General features: G+C 38.9%; 1 protein-coding gene across 1 annotated transcript in view; it reads right to left on the reverse strand.

Annotated features, from left to right (window-relative positions):
• Positions 1–2,843: 2,843 nt before the first annotated feature.
• Positions 2,844–13,207, reverse strand: part of LOC128074636 (uncharacterized) — a 964,422-nt gene continuing 954,058 nt past the window's right edge. Inside the window, exon 3 of the mRNA XM_052670676.1 lies at positions 2,844–2,856. The gene's annotated coding sequence lies outside the window, so the exon portion shown is untranslated. The remainder of the gene's footprint in view (positions 2,857–13,207) is intronic.

The raw sequence follows: 13,207 nt of genomic DNA on the forward strand, positions 1-13,207 counted from the left end.
ATAGTGGCAGGCGGTTTCATGTTTCAGCAGTGGTAAAAGTTTTCTAGCATGCCACCTCCACTGGTACAGATTTTAACAAGCAAAGCATGCAGGCTCTTGTTCACTGTCAGCAAAAACACATAGCTCATAGTTGATTATGTGAAAAAATAGTGTTTTGTAGATGAGAATTTGCTCTATCAGGCAACGCTATTGTGCTCTTTGAATTGGTTGTCTTTTCCGTGGAAATAAAAAAGAGGCATTGCTTTTAGAGCAACCAATGGATATACAGTCCTTTTTACTCAATGCAACCCAGGCTGAAAGGCTGTCCAAAAGGTTGGACACCCATGCCTTTAGTCATATACCTTTTCCTAGTCAAATCAGCTTGTTTTGTGTCTGGAATTAGTATCACCAGATTACAGGTAATTGTTCACATTTGTTTGCAAGGCTAAGTTTTATGAGAAACTGTATCCTCATAAAAAGGATGAAGTTCAGTGATCAGGCAACTATTTTCTCAGGTGCAGCCAAAGTCACTTTTGTGGGAAAAATAAAATAAAATAAAATGAAAAGTCTATCAAAAGCCTCTGTCCTAGAATAAAATTTCCCAAGGTTACTCATATTTGAGAATAACACAAAATGAAACAATCTTTGTGTTGTCTCCTGTTCTGAGCTTAGACCATGCCTTGAGGAATAAGTAGTGATATACAAGCAGGTTTGATGGTCTTCTTTTTTTTTTTTTTTTTTTTTTTTTTTTTTTTCTGGCCGGTTTAAGAGGCTGTACATGTATTTAGTCAGTGAAAAGTGGGATCTTGTTTGGAAACATTTATAGTAACAAAGAGGTGGTTGTGGTTTAACTCATCAGATTGCTAAGCACCAGAAAGGCACTTACTCACTTCCTTGTAGTTGCTTGTGTGAGAGAATTGAAAAAATATAGAAGAGGAAGAACTTGTATGTTAAGAGCACTTTAATAAGAAAACAAAACAAAAATTAAAAAACAAAATAATCAAATGGAAGCACTAAAAAGAAACAACTAAATGATGCATAGAGCAATTGCTCACATCCTGCAGACAGATGCCCAGTCAAGAAACAGAAGATCCTCAAGCCAACACCCTCCCGTTTTTTTGTTCAATAGGATGTCAAACAGTATTATGGAACATCACTTTGGCAGTTTGGGTAAATTGTTCTGGTTCTTTTCTGGCTTCTCCTGCTTTCCCAGCCTTATTGCTGGCAACACGAGAAGCCGAAAAGTCCTTGATTTAGTGTAAGCCATGTTCAGCAATATCTAAAATCTTAGATTGTTATTAATACAATCAAAAATCCAAAATAAATCATCACACCAAATACTTTGAGGAGAAATAAATCCATCCTGCCTGAAATCAGGACAGAGGTATGCTTCATTTTTATTTTGTGTTACAGGATTGTACATTACAAGGAGGAAAGACTGATCTGAATCCATCCAGGTCTCAATGACTCTGATTGGTAGCTGAGACACAGCAGAGTATGTTTGCCCCTTTACTTCTACCTGGATGACTACTGAATCACAGAATCACAGAATCGCAGAATCACAGAATTGTAGGGGTTGGAAGGGACCTCCAGAGATCATCAAGTCCAACCCCCCTGCCAAAGCAGGTTCCCTACACCAGGTTGCACAGGTAGGCATCCAGGCAGGTCTTGAACATCTCCAGAGAAGGAGACTCCACCACCTCCCTGGGCAGCCTGTTCCAGTGCTCCGTCACCTCACTGTAAAGAAGTTCTTGCGCACATTTGTACGGAACTTCCTATGCTGCAGTTTCCAGCCACTTCCCCTTGTCCTGTCTCCACTCACCACTGAAAACAGTCTGGCCTCGCCACTCTGCCCCCCACACCTTGGTTATTTATAGACCTGGATCAGATCCCCTCTCAGTCTTCTTTTCTCAAGACTGAACAGACACAGTTCACTCAGCCTTTCTTCGTAGGAGAGATGCTCCAGGCCCTTCACCATCTTTGTGGCTGGACTCTTTCCAAGAGATCCCTGTCTTTTTTGTACTGGGGAGCCCAGAACTGGACACAATACTCCAGATGAGGCCTTATCAGGGCAGAGTAGAGGGGGAGGATCACCTCCTTCGACCTGCTGGCCACGCTCTTTTTAATGCATCCCGGATGCCATTGGCCCTCTTGGCCACAAGGGCACACTGCTGGCTCACGGCCAACCTGTCGTCCACCAGGATACTCAAGTCCCTCTCCGCAGAGCTCCTCTCCAGCAGGTCATCCCCCAACCTGTACCTATGAATCTGAAGATCCATAACTGGGTCTCAGGGTAAATCTACTCCTTTACAGTTAAGCTGTAACTCCTTTTAACTTCAAAAGATATGTCATATGGAATTTTGCAATTTCAGAGGGGCTTTGTCAAAAACAAATGGGGTATTTTTATTCAATTGTCCTGAATTAGTATAAAAACGTAGAAGATTATTATAGTAAAATTATTTAATGTCATCAGATTAGTATGTGTAACGAGGGATTTTCCAGTCAGAAAAAAGGCTCTTTTTACCTTTTTTTTCTAAAAATGTTTGATTACTATTTTGATCCCTCCAGGAGCTTCAGTCGCATCCCAAAGGCAATCTTTTCAAAAGTTTTTTGAAGGCAGAGAAGTTGGCAAGATTGTAAGTATTATTACTAAGTGCAGCTTGTATTGCCTTTCAACTCCATGACTAGCAAATATAATTCACATAAAATGGAATAAGGCCTGAACATGGTAATGTCTTCTAGATGGAAGTGCTGATGTTTTTTCCTCTTTTAAGAAAGATGTAAAAAAATATTTTATCCCTTCAGATTTATCATGCTTTCATTGACCTGCATTGGAAAAAAACCTATGATTTAATAAGAAAATACACGTTTCAGTATCTTCTTCTCTCCAATCTTTAAGTTTCAGATGCTCAACAGAAACTTGTTTGACTGCATAAGAGCCAGGGCTGTGATTCCCTTTCCTTGTCCCAGGCAGGGACAGTTCAGTTAAGAACAAAACAGACATCAGTCAGATATTTAGTCTCATGTTCACCTTATTCTACCATCATCTAAATATATATATATATATATATATGTGTGTGTGTGTGTGTGTATAAAATTGAAGTAATGATAACCTGTCTCAAATGTTCATCTACGGTATTACAATTTCTTCATTATCACCAGAAATAACTTTTAGGAAATATATTATTGATAAGATATGCTGTTATGTATGTAAATGTGTAAGAAATAACATCCTAACAAATGATGCTCTGCATCATGAGGAAACAGAACGGAAAGATTATTTTAATCTTCAAAATTAACTATACAGAGACTTTCATACGTTAATCATTTCTCAGTTGTTGCAAACTAGGTTGTAATACATCATAAGTGGAAAATGTAAGGCAGTAATATATTAAAGCAGCAAGACAATCAGACTAAAATTTATAAGAGTCATTTCATCATTGCTTGCTCCATGTTCATGAGTTAGTCGTCTTGTATTGCTCATAATCAGTGAACAGAAACAAGCATTTTGGGACACATTTTTAGATCAACCTTAGACATCTATTTTATAGTGAGATGATTCCCTCCTCTAAACAATAAGACAGCTTTTAGTTTGGAAGACTGGCTTGGAAGCAAATGTCAGTGCTGTTATAGTTACATTTACTTACATGAACCCCAGTGTAAATGTCTGGCAAATGCTTGCTGTCTACTCTGAGCCCCTTATGAAGCTATTGGAAGCTATTGCTCTTCACCTTTTTTATCTATCTATCTACCTACCTATCTATCTATCTATCTATCTACTTATCTATTTTATTTCAGATGTTTACAGCTGTTTCTCAGTAAAGATACATTAAATAACCATTTTATTACTCCTTATCCATTTCAGAAATCAAATGATTTCTGATCTCCAGTGCCAATCTCTTTCACAGCTTCAGTATCCTAGATGTGGAGTCTGTGGAAGGCTTTTTAGGAGTCTGGTAAATTCATGTGGAGGAAGCAGATGTACAGTATTTTGTGTGGAGGGTAGAACAACAGAAATGAAGAAAGGGATGAGCAGTCCTCAGCACCACAAACATATAAGGGAAGAGAGGAGAGATTTCATAAATGTCTCCCTCAGTTTTATAAAATCAATCTAATATCAGTATAATGTATCCTCTTGTGACTTTCAAAGTTGCTAAAACCTGATATAACATGAATGCACAATTAAAATGTTATTAGCTGAACTAACGTAGCTGGCCACACGCATATAGTTCTGTTGTCACTGCTGCACAGCCAAACAGAGGCAGCATTTTCCAAATAATTCTAAATGTCCCATCTCTTTGTAGCAAAAAACCTTAGTAGTTCAGCAATACTATAACTCACATAAAGCAAAATCACATTCTGAATTTATATGAAATAGTGTGGAAATCAACTTAGATATCAATTGAGTTGAAAGATTCAAAGATCTGACTAAAATCTGCTATACCAGCGTTCTCTACTTTGTTGGCTGCACCATTAAAGACAAAAATTGATATATTGATTGTGTTAATATCAAAATCTTCTATTTAAAATATATGAGTCAGTGTAACTAAAATATGTTTTGCATATTCTTGCATAGTTTTGCATAACTAATGTGCATAATGATGTTGTTTGAACAATATCTTGTAGATCCACATTATGAAGGTACACTAGTGAGATTACTGTGGATGACTCTCAGAACATTCCCTGAGATTCAGGATCTTTTTATAATATGTCAAATCATGACAAAGATCTTGAAATTTTCATGCAATTCCTTATACTCCTGGCAGATATTTATTCACATATCAACTGATTTTGATCATGATTTTCTTCATTTACAATAGTTTTGTATGAGCTGGTGAGTATCACCCCATCTCCAATCTCAACTACTGTAAATAGATCTCAAGTTCTGGAATTGCACTTGCACTAATAAGTGAAGAGAAAGGAAAGGTTGCATTTGTCTATCTTTGCTCAATTTAGCAATATCATTGTGCAGTCCCCTATGTCACCATAAGCTAGTGTTGTTACTGTTACTTGCAAGGTAACACTGAAAGTTTTGTGCTCAAAGTTAACATACTTTCTGCAGCCAAAAAAAAAAAACAAAAAGAGAACAGGATATTCTCCTTTTCTTCTTTTGTCCTTCTAGGGCTGTAATGAGGAAAAATGGAAGTGACCTTACATTGTGGGACACTCCTTATAGTATCTTAATACAAATTTCATTACACTGAAAGTCTTGCAGAGTGTTCATTAGAACATCCATAAAGCCTTTGTAGAGGCTTAATGGCTAAAACAAGCTATTGAAATTAGCCAATCATTCTATAATTGAACTCCCTATGAATCTTTTACTGCAGTAAGGTGAAGAAAGTTGCCTGAGGTACTGGATGTGTGCTTTAGTGCTTGGTTAGGAGCAAAATAAATATATTAAACTGATAAAAGTCTTTTTTAATTGTTCTTTGGTGTATTTTGGACAGCCTTGAATCTTGAAGTTCAATCCATAATGGATTTTAAACTGGTATGTTCTCATTCCTCATGGAGATTTTCATTGAGCAATCCAACATATGCCATTTTACCAAATCAACCATTCCATGCCATGGAAAATAAAAAATAAAATAAAATAAAAAAAACCACAAACACATAAGAAAACAGCCTCTTTCTCAAAGAACTTACAGCTAAATCCAATAAGGAACACCAGTTCTTTTAAAATTATGTGCTTGAATGACTACATTTTATATCCTTGATTCCCAAAAGGAAATTTAAGCTAAGTATCTCATTTTTGGTTTTGTAACATACAGAGGGATAATTAGGTATCTCAGAAAAGTGATCTAGAAAAAGCTAAATGCTTAGCAGAAATCTGTCTTAAATTTGGCAATGAATACTTCTCAAATTAGTTACCTTCTCTAAAGCTCAGCTTCTTCACAAGAAGTTCAGAGATTTTTTTTTATTTTTTTTTTTACTTTTTTTTATTATTATTATTATTATTTTTTTTTTCAGGTAAATATGCACAGTGAATAGAATGAAAGCCTTTGAAGGTGTCTATCTCTTCTCACTGCCTAGAAGAAGCCTAGGTAATCATTAAATCACATATCATTTGGGTTATGCCTATGTTAGCAAGTAGCGAAGATCAAAAGGAGTGGATTTGTAGAGGTGCTAGAGAAGCTGGTGTCCATAGCCTGTGAGACTGTATGAATCCTTCTTTGCTTTCTACCTCAAAGCTTGCTTTCTGAGGTATTTCTTGTGATAAGACTCTAGGAGATGAGAAATGGGTGTTGCTGTGCGGCAATCAACATCACTGTGTGGACAATTTTACATTTCAAAGCATTTCTTTGGAGCTGTTTGCCTTCAGAAGAGATTGCTCTGGATTGTTTTCCTAGTGGAAGACCTAGCCTGTGACCAAGTAATGCCTGTTTGCTATAGGAGACTAGGGAATTATACCACTGTATCTTTGGAATGTAAGATACAAGTTGGCACCTCCCTTCTCCCTCTTATCTGCTGGCATGGTCTGGAAGATAGAAAAAAAGGAGTTTCTGCTGAGATCCCAGAGACAGAAGTTGCCACTCCAAGGAGAGCTGACTCAATCACTTTGGATTTGAGTTGTCTCTCCAAAAAGAACTGACTTGACAACTTTGGACTTACAAATAAGTTGGTACTACCACTGAGAAGTTGCCATCATCGCCATGGTCACCATCATCATCAACAGAACAATGCTCAATGGCCCACCACTACAGAAGACAGAATTATGAACTACACTGGATCCATGATGGTGACTATCTCCTTTTTGCTTCCTACAAAGGCTCCTTGCTATTTCTTTCCCATCCTTTATATTGCCCTCCTTCCCTTCCCCATTACCCTAATTCATAATAGTGCTCGTCCTCCCCTTCCCCATTTCCCTGATTTGTAATAAACTGGTTAGACCAACATTTGAATCATTGTTTCTTAATCTCATGCAGGGTATACAGATTGCAAAGAACCTTCTCTCCCTCCTAGAAATTGGAAAGTGACAGAGGTCTGGGCTTACTTTTCACTGTAGGTCAGATCATCTACAGAACAATGGACTGACAGTCCACTTGTGGTTGCGTGGTTGTAGTACACTGGATCTACTAAAGGAGCACATTCTACAAAGTAGTTTCATCTGAGGGAAATTGGTATTACATTGAACAAAAGCATAGTAAGTGAGAAGAAACAAGTAATTTATTTGAGAAATGCACTCCTCATCAAAATCAAAACAAATAAACAAACAAAATCTCAAATGTAAATACATCTTTTAATAAGGCTAAAAATAAACCTTATCCATATATTCATAGCTATTGTTGATTTCAAGGCACTGTATATTATAATGAGTGCTCTTTTCTAGAGTTCCCCTTCCAAATTCAAAGCTTGATTATAAAAGTAGGCAGGTTTGATAGGCTTTTAAAAGGCAAAATAGTGTTACAACTGGCTTATTTTCATAAAGTTTATATTTTATTTTTCATAAATTTTATAAATTGGCTTATGTTTATATATACACATAATTGTAATTGTACACATTTATATATTTAAGGAACAGGTTTTGTAAATTGTAAATAATATATATTTACATATAATGAAGATGAAAGAGGAGAAAAGCATATCTCCAAAGAGTGGAAAATGTTTCAGGCAGACTTTGGTTTGTATATTCAGGCAGTGGAAGAATCAGAATTGGAAACTACCTAACTAAGAATGTTTTGCAGCCAGAATTGCTTTTGTCCTGAGAAAAAATAAGAGGCTCTCTTCCTGGCTCCCCATCCTCCATTTCGGAGGGTACAGGATAAACCTAGCATTTCATACAGGAGGCCATAATAGTGTCATCAACATGTGGCTTAATGAGAGAAGGCAGAAGGTAAAGATTTGCCCAACTGAGCATACACAATAGAGATAGGTGTACTGACTTTCCAAGGGATAAAGATAGAAAAAAACATATTTCTTGCTAGAACAAAGCACCTTTTCCTGAACACTGGACAAATATTTAACAACTCATTAGAACATCATCACAGTTGGAAAAGAACATCACTATTCAAACATGTATATACAAGTTTGACAGCTTTGACTGAAGTTGATGTGAGTCTAGGCAGTATATAGCTTGGCCTAGTTAATTAGTAAAGTCTTCTCTAGTGTCTTGTCAGTCCTTGGCAATCATGAAAGTCTGGATGTAGGCTAAGATGCAGCACTGTGTGAAGGGGGGCTGAAAAAATATATATATATCTTACATCACAGGTGAAATAATAATTAGTCAGAAATTTATTTCAAGCAGCAGTAACATCAGAACAGATTGTGCATGGTATTCTGTAATTTTCTATATGTTTTTACTTATTTTTAAATTATTAACAGTTTCTGTCCACTCCAAAAGCATTTGGCTAGAATTGAGCCTTTTGCTTTTATCTTTTCCATTTTTCCCCTACTTGTTCTAATCTAGATCCAGTTCCAACTGCTAACGCATCAATGTCAGAAACTGCAGTCAAGCACAGCCTGTCCCAAAATCCCAACCTATATAAACACGATGGCTCATTAATAACTTAAAAAGGATGATGACACTGATACTATTTACAGGGTCCTTCCAGCCAGGACTGCCAAAGTTAAGGAAATTAACTTGGAAAAATTGTCAACTGCTAAACATTAGTGTTTATCAACAAATCAATCAAACTTCAACTACTGTAAATTGTGCTTTTAGCTAAATAAAATATATCCACAATGACAATTTATTGAGTGCCTTTTTTTGCTACTCTTGTGTCCTTGTATCTGTTTCAATGAGAGATAAAGAAAGAAAAAAAGAGCGAGGCAGAAACTCCTACGCTCCCCTTTTCCCCTTCCCTCTCTTACTCCCCTGACACCTGCCAAACCTCCCACAACTGCTGAGCTCTCAAAAGTTACAGTTCATCGTGAGACATGAGTGACAAATCAGAACTGCTGAACAAAATTCTCATGAAGTCAATTAAGTGTTAATTAGCTCTGACTGAGGGCACATGAGTCTCCAGCAAGCTGAATAAATGTCAAGGTGACGAGGTTGTGTACTAACTACTGGGTTTACATGCATGGAAAGCTTACACTTTAAGGGGTTCCTTTTTCTCCTTCTTTCTTCCTTGCCTCCTGTTTTCCTTTTATATCAGAAAGAGGCAGAATGTAACAATGAGAATCAAAATTTTCCCCCACTTGCTCGCAGACATATTTGCTGCAAATTTTTGGGTAGTCTTGCTGATGGGGAAGTGACTTATTGTCATGCATGAAGGCTTTGGAGGGAAACAACAGAAAGAAACCGATGGGGAGGGATGGGGCAGAATAAGAGAGAAAGAGAAATAGAGAAAGGGATAGAAAGTAATTAGGAAAGTATGAGCATCAAAGTTATCTGACCTTATTCTATTGCTTGCTGAATTTTCTAATCTGAATGAAATAAAGTTAATAGTAACTAATAACAAAAACAAACTAATACTTTATATGTCTATGTGATATTAAAGAAAATTTGATGTTAATGTTTAATGTTAATCTTTTCTAGGAATTTAGACTGTTGAGTCTTAAGAAGACATAGGTAGCAATTTAAAAGGAAACAAAAACTTGGTTGAAAACTAATGTGGTCTGCAGAAGATTAATTTAGGAGAAATAAGAAGCTGACAGTATATCTGCTCCCATGACATGAATACTACATGTAATAATATTATTTTTACTAGCCTAGTTTGGGGTCTAAGGTCTCAGTGCAGATCAAGGCTGCAGTCTGATAGATGCTATTAAAAAAAAAAAAAAAAAAAATTCCTTTCTTCTAGTATTTTACAATCTACAGCCCTGATCTCTTAATTAACTCGCAGTAGGTCATTTTCAACATGAAGTTCATTGCATGGCTAAGGTTTCAAACAGCTGAGCCAGAAGAAAGGTGTGAGGAAGGAAATATTATTACATTTTACGGGTTCTCACAAACATAAGTACTTTGCCCAAGGTTGCTATATTGATATATGGCTAATGAAAAATACAGAAATTCAGGCTCAGTTTCAAAAGTCCAGACAGCTGGACTTGCAATGTTGTTCCCACTGGGAAGATTTCTGAAGAGAACTAATGATAGCCAAGTTTAGGTGGCAGACATGAAACTTTCAGTTGTGATCGGAGTGGAGAGGTGGTACAGTTAACAAATGAAAAAAAAAATGAAGTTATGGGTTTTGGAAGATACAAGAAGTAGACTAATGGATTTTTGTTACAGATAACTAATGAGACAAAAGAGAGGAGGTGAGACCTGCACCTAGCTTGGATGTTCATTGAATAATCTTGCCTAAGTCATGTATTTTAGAGCCAATTTAAAATTGGCGAAGATACTTCCAGATACTTGCCAAAATCTTTTTCTTCAAGCTGACACACATAGGAAAATTGAAAATCATTTTTTGAAGTAAAAGTTTGTTATCAACAGATGAAATGTAGCTTCAGTAAAGAGGAAAATCATTAAAGTCTCATGCTTGTGCTTGATGAATTTGCTCTGGTCTTGCCCATGCAAGAAATGGGTTCTAGTATTTCTGATGAAGGTCTCAGTTTTATAAAAAGATTGTTTTGACTTGTTCATCTGGATTCTTTTCACAGGAGTTCATAGAACCATAGAATGGTCTGGGTAGAAAAGGATCACAATGATCATCAAGTTTCAACCCCCCTGCTATGTGCAGGGTCACCAACCACCAGACCAGGCTGCCCAGAGCCACATCCGGCCTGGCCTTGAATGCCTCCAGGGATGGGGCATCCAAAATCTCCTTGGGCAGTTCCAGTGCATCACCACTCTTTGAGTGAAGAACTTCTTCCTAATATCTAACCTAAACTTCCTCTGTCTCAATTTAAAACCATTCCACCTTGTCCTATCACTACCCACCCTCGTAAACAGCTGTCCCCCCTCCTGTTTATATGCTCCCTTCAAGTACATGAAGGCCACAATGAGGCTTCCCCGGAACCACCTCTTCTCTAAGCTAAACAAGACAGTTCCCTCAACCTTCCCTCATAGGAGAGGAGCTCCAGCCCTCTGATCATCTTAGTGGTCCTCTCTGGACTCGCTCCAAGAGCTCTGCATCCTTTTTGTACTGAGAGCTTCAGACCTGGACACAGTGCTGCAGATGGGGCCTCACAAGAGCTAAGTAGAGGGGGACAATCACCTCCCTCTTCCTGCTGGCCACCCCTTTTTTAATGCAGCCCAGAACACAGCTGGCCTTCCACGCTGCAAGCATACACTGATGGCTCATGTCCAGCTTCTCATCCACCAGGACCCCCAAGTCTTTCCTCATACAGCTGCTCTGAAGGAGATCTTCTCCTGTTTTGTATCAATACCTGGGATTGCCCCAACCCAAGTGGAGCACCCGGCACTTGGCCTTATTGAACCTCATTAGGTTTTCATGGTCCCACTTCTCCAGCCTGTCCAGGTCCCTCTGGATGGCTTCCATTCCTTCCAATGTATAAATTGAACCACTCGGCTTGATGTTATCTGCAAACTGCCGAGGATGCGCTCAGAGCCATCATCTATGTCATTGATGAAGATGTTGAAGAGCATCGGTCCAAAGACCAACCCCTGAGGGACACTGCTTGTGACCAGCCTCCACCCTAACACAGAACCATTGTGATCACAACCCTTTGGATGCAACCAGCCAACCAATTCTTAATCCACCAAACAGTCCATCCTTCAAATCCACACCTCTCCAATTTAGAGAGAAAGATGTGGTGAGAGACCATGTCAAAGGCTTTGCAGAACTACAGGTAGACAACATCCATTGCCCTTCCACTGTCCACCAATGTTAACACTCCATTGTAGAAAGCCATCAGATTGGTCAGGCAAAATCTGCCCATGTAGAAGCCATGCTGGCTGTCTCAAACAACCTCTTTGTCTTGCATGTGACTTAAAATAGCCTCTAGGAAGACCTGCTACGTGATCTTCCCAGGCACACAGGTGAGGCTCACTACTCTATTTCCCCAGGTCATCCTTTCTCCCTTTCTTAAAATAATGTTTCCTTTTTTTCCAATCACTGGGGACATCATTGGATGGACAGCCATTTTTCAAATATGACGGAGCGTGGCTCAGCAACCACATCAGCCATCTCTCTGAGGATGGATATCATTCAGCCCCATGGATACAATGAATTTCCTGAAGAAGTCTCAGACTTGTTCCACTGTTACAGTGGGACAGAATCTGCTCCTCTCACCCACACCTAGGGTCACTGAATTCTGGCAGACATGGGGAGGGGCCTGACCACCAGTGAAGATGGAGGCAGAGCACTTACTGCGCACCTCAGCTTTTTCCATGTCTGAGGAAGCCAGTTCTCTGTCCTCATTTATCAGAGGGGGAACACTCTCATTGGCATGTCTCCTCCTGCTTATGTACCTGAAGAACCCCTTCTTGTTATTTTTCATATCCCTTGCCAAATTCAGCTCCATCTGTGCCTTGGCTTTCCTAATCAGGAAAAGGACCAGAAAGTTATCCTCAACAGACTCCAGGAATCTCCTGGATTGTCTGCCACCTGCTGTGCCACTATCTGGGTGGTTGAAATCCCCCATCAGAACAAGAGCCCATGAGCGCAACACCTCTTGCAAGTGAAGCAAGAAGGTCTCATCAACAGGTGGCCTGTAGCAGACCCAAACCACTAGATGCCCTTTACTGGACCAATCCCTGCTTTTCACCCATAAGCTCTCAACCTGATCATGGCTGTTACTCAGACACAGCTCCTCACAGTCTAACCACTTAACCACTTCTTAACACAGAGAGCAACTCCCCCTTTCTTCCTACCCAGTCTATCCCTTCTGAAGAGCCTGTAGCCTTCAATCAGAGTATTTCAATCATGGAATTCCTCCCACCGTGTTTCTGCAATAGCAACCTGATCATAATTTTCCAAGCACATCAGGCTTTACAACTCTTCCTGTTTATTTCCCACGCTACACTCATTAGTGTAAAGGTACTTGATCCTGCAGGCACTTGAACTGGGCTTTCTGACACACTATTTTTCTAGAGGGGTCCTCCCTCAAATCTCCAAAAGAATTCTGAAGATTTCCCCCACCGCATCCTAGAACGACATGAGAAGGTTTCAGACGGGATCAGCAAGATTACCTCTTCTGAAGAGTTCCCAGAAGATCCTACAGGACAGTTCTGAGGCTTATCCCCTCCATCTCCTCCAACAGCAACATCCCCAAGCCCTTCTCTGTCCCGCTGACCTCCACCCATTTCCCTCATAAAAACTAGTTGAAAATTCTGAACTACTCACTCCACCCTAGCAAGCATTATTTTATCCCCATCTCTCTT

Source organism: Tympanuchus pallidicinctus, unplaced genomic scaffold (genome assembly GCF_026119805.1).
Source record: "Tympanuchus pallidicinctus isolate F22 unplaced genomic scaffold, pur_lepc_1.0 scaffold9, whole genome shotgun sequence".
NCBI classification, from domain to species: Eukaryota; Metazoa; Chordata; class Aves; order Galliformes; family Phasianidae; genus Tympanuchus; species Tympanuchus pallidicinctus.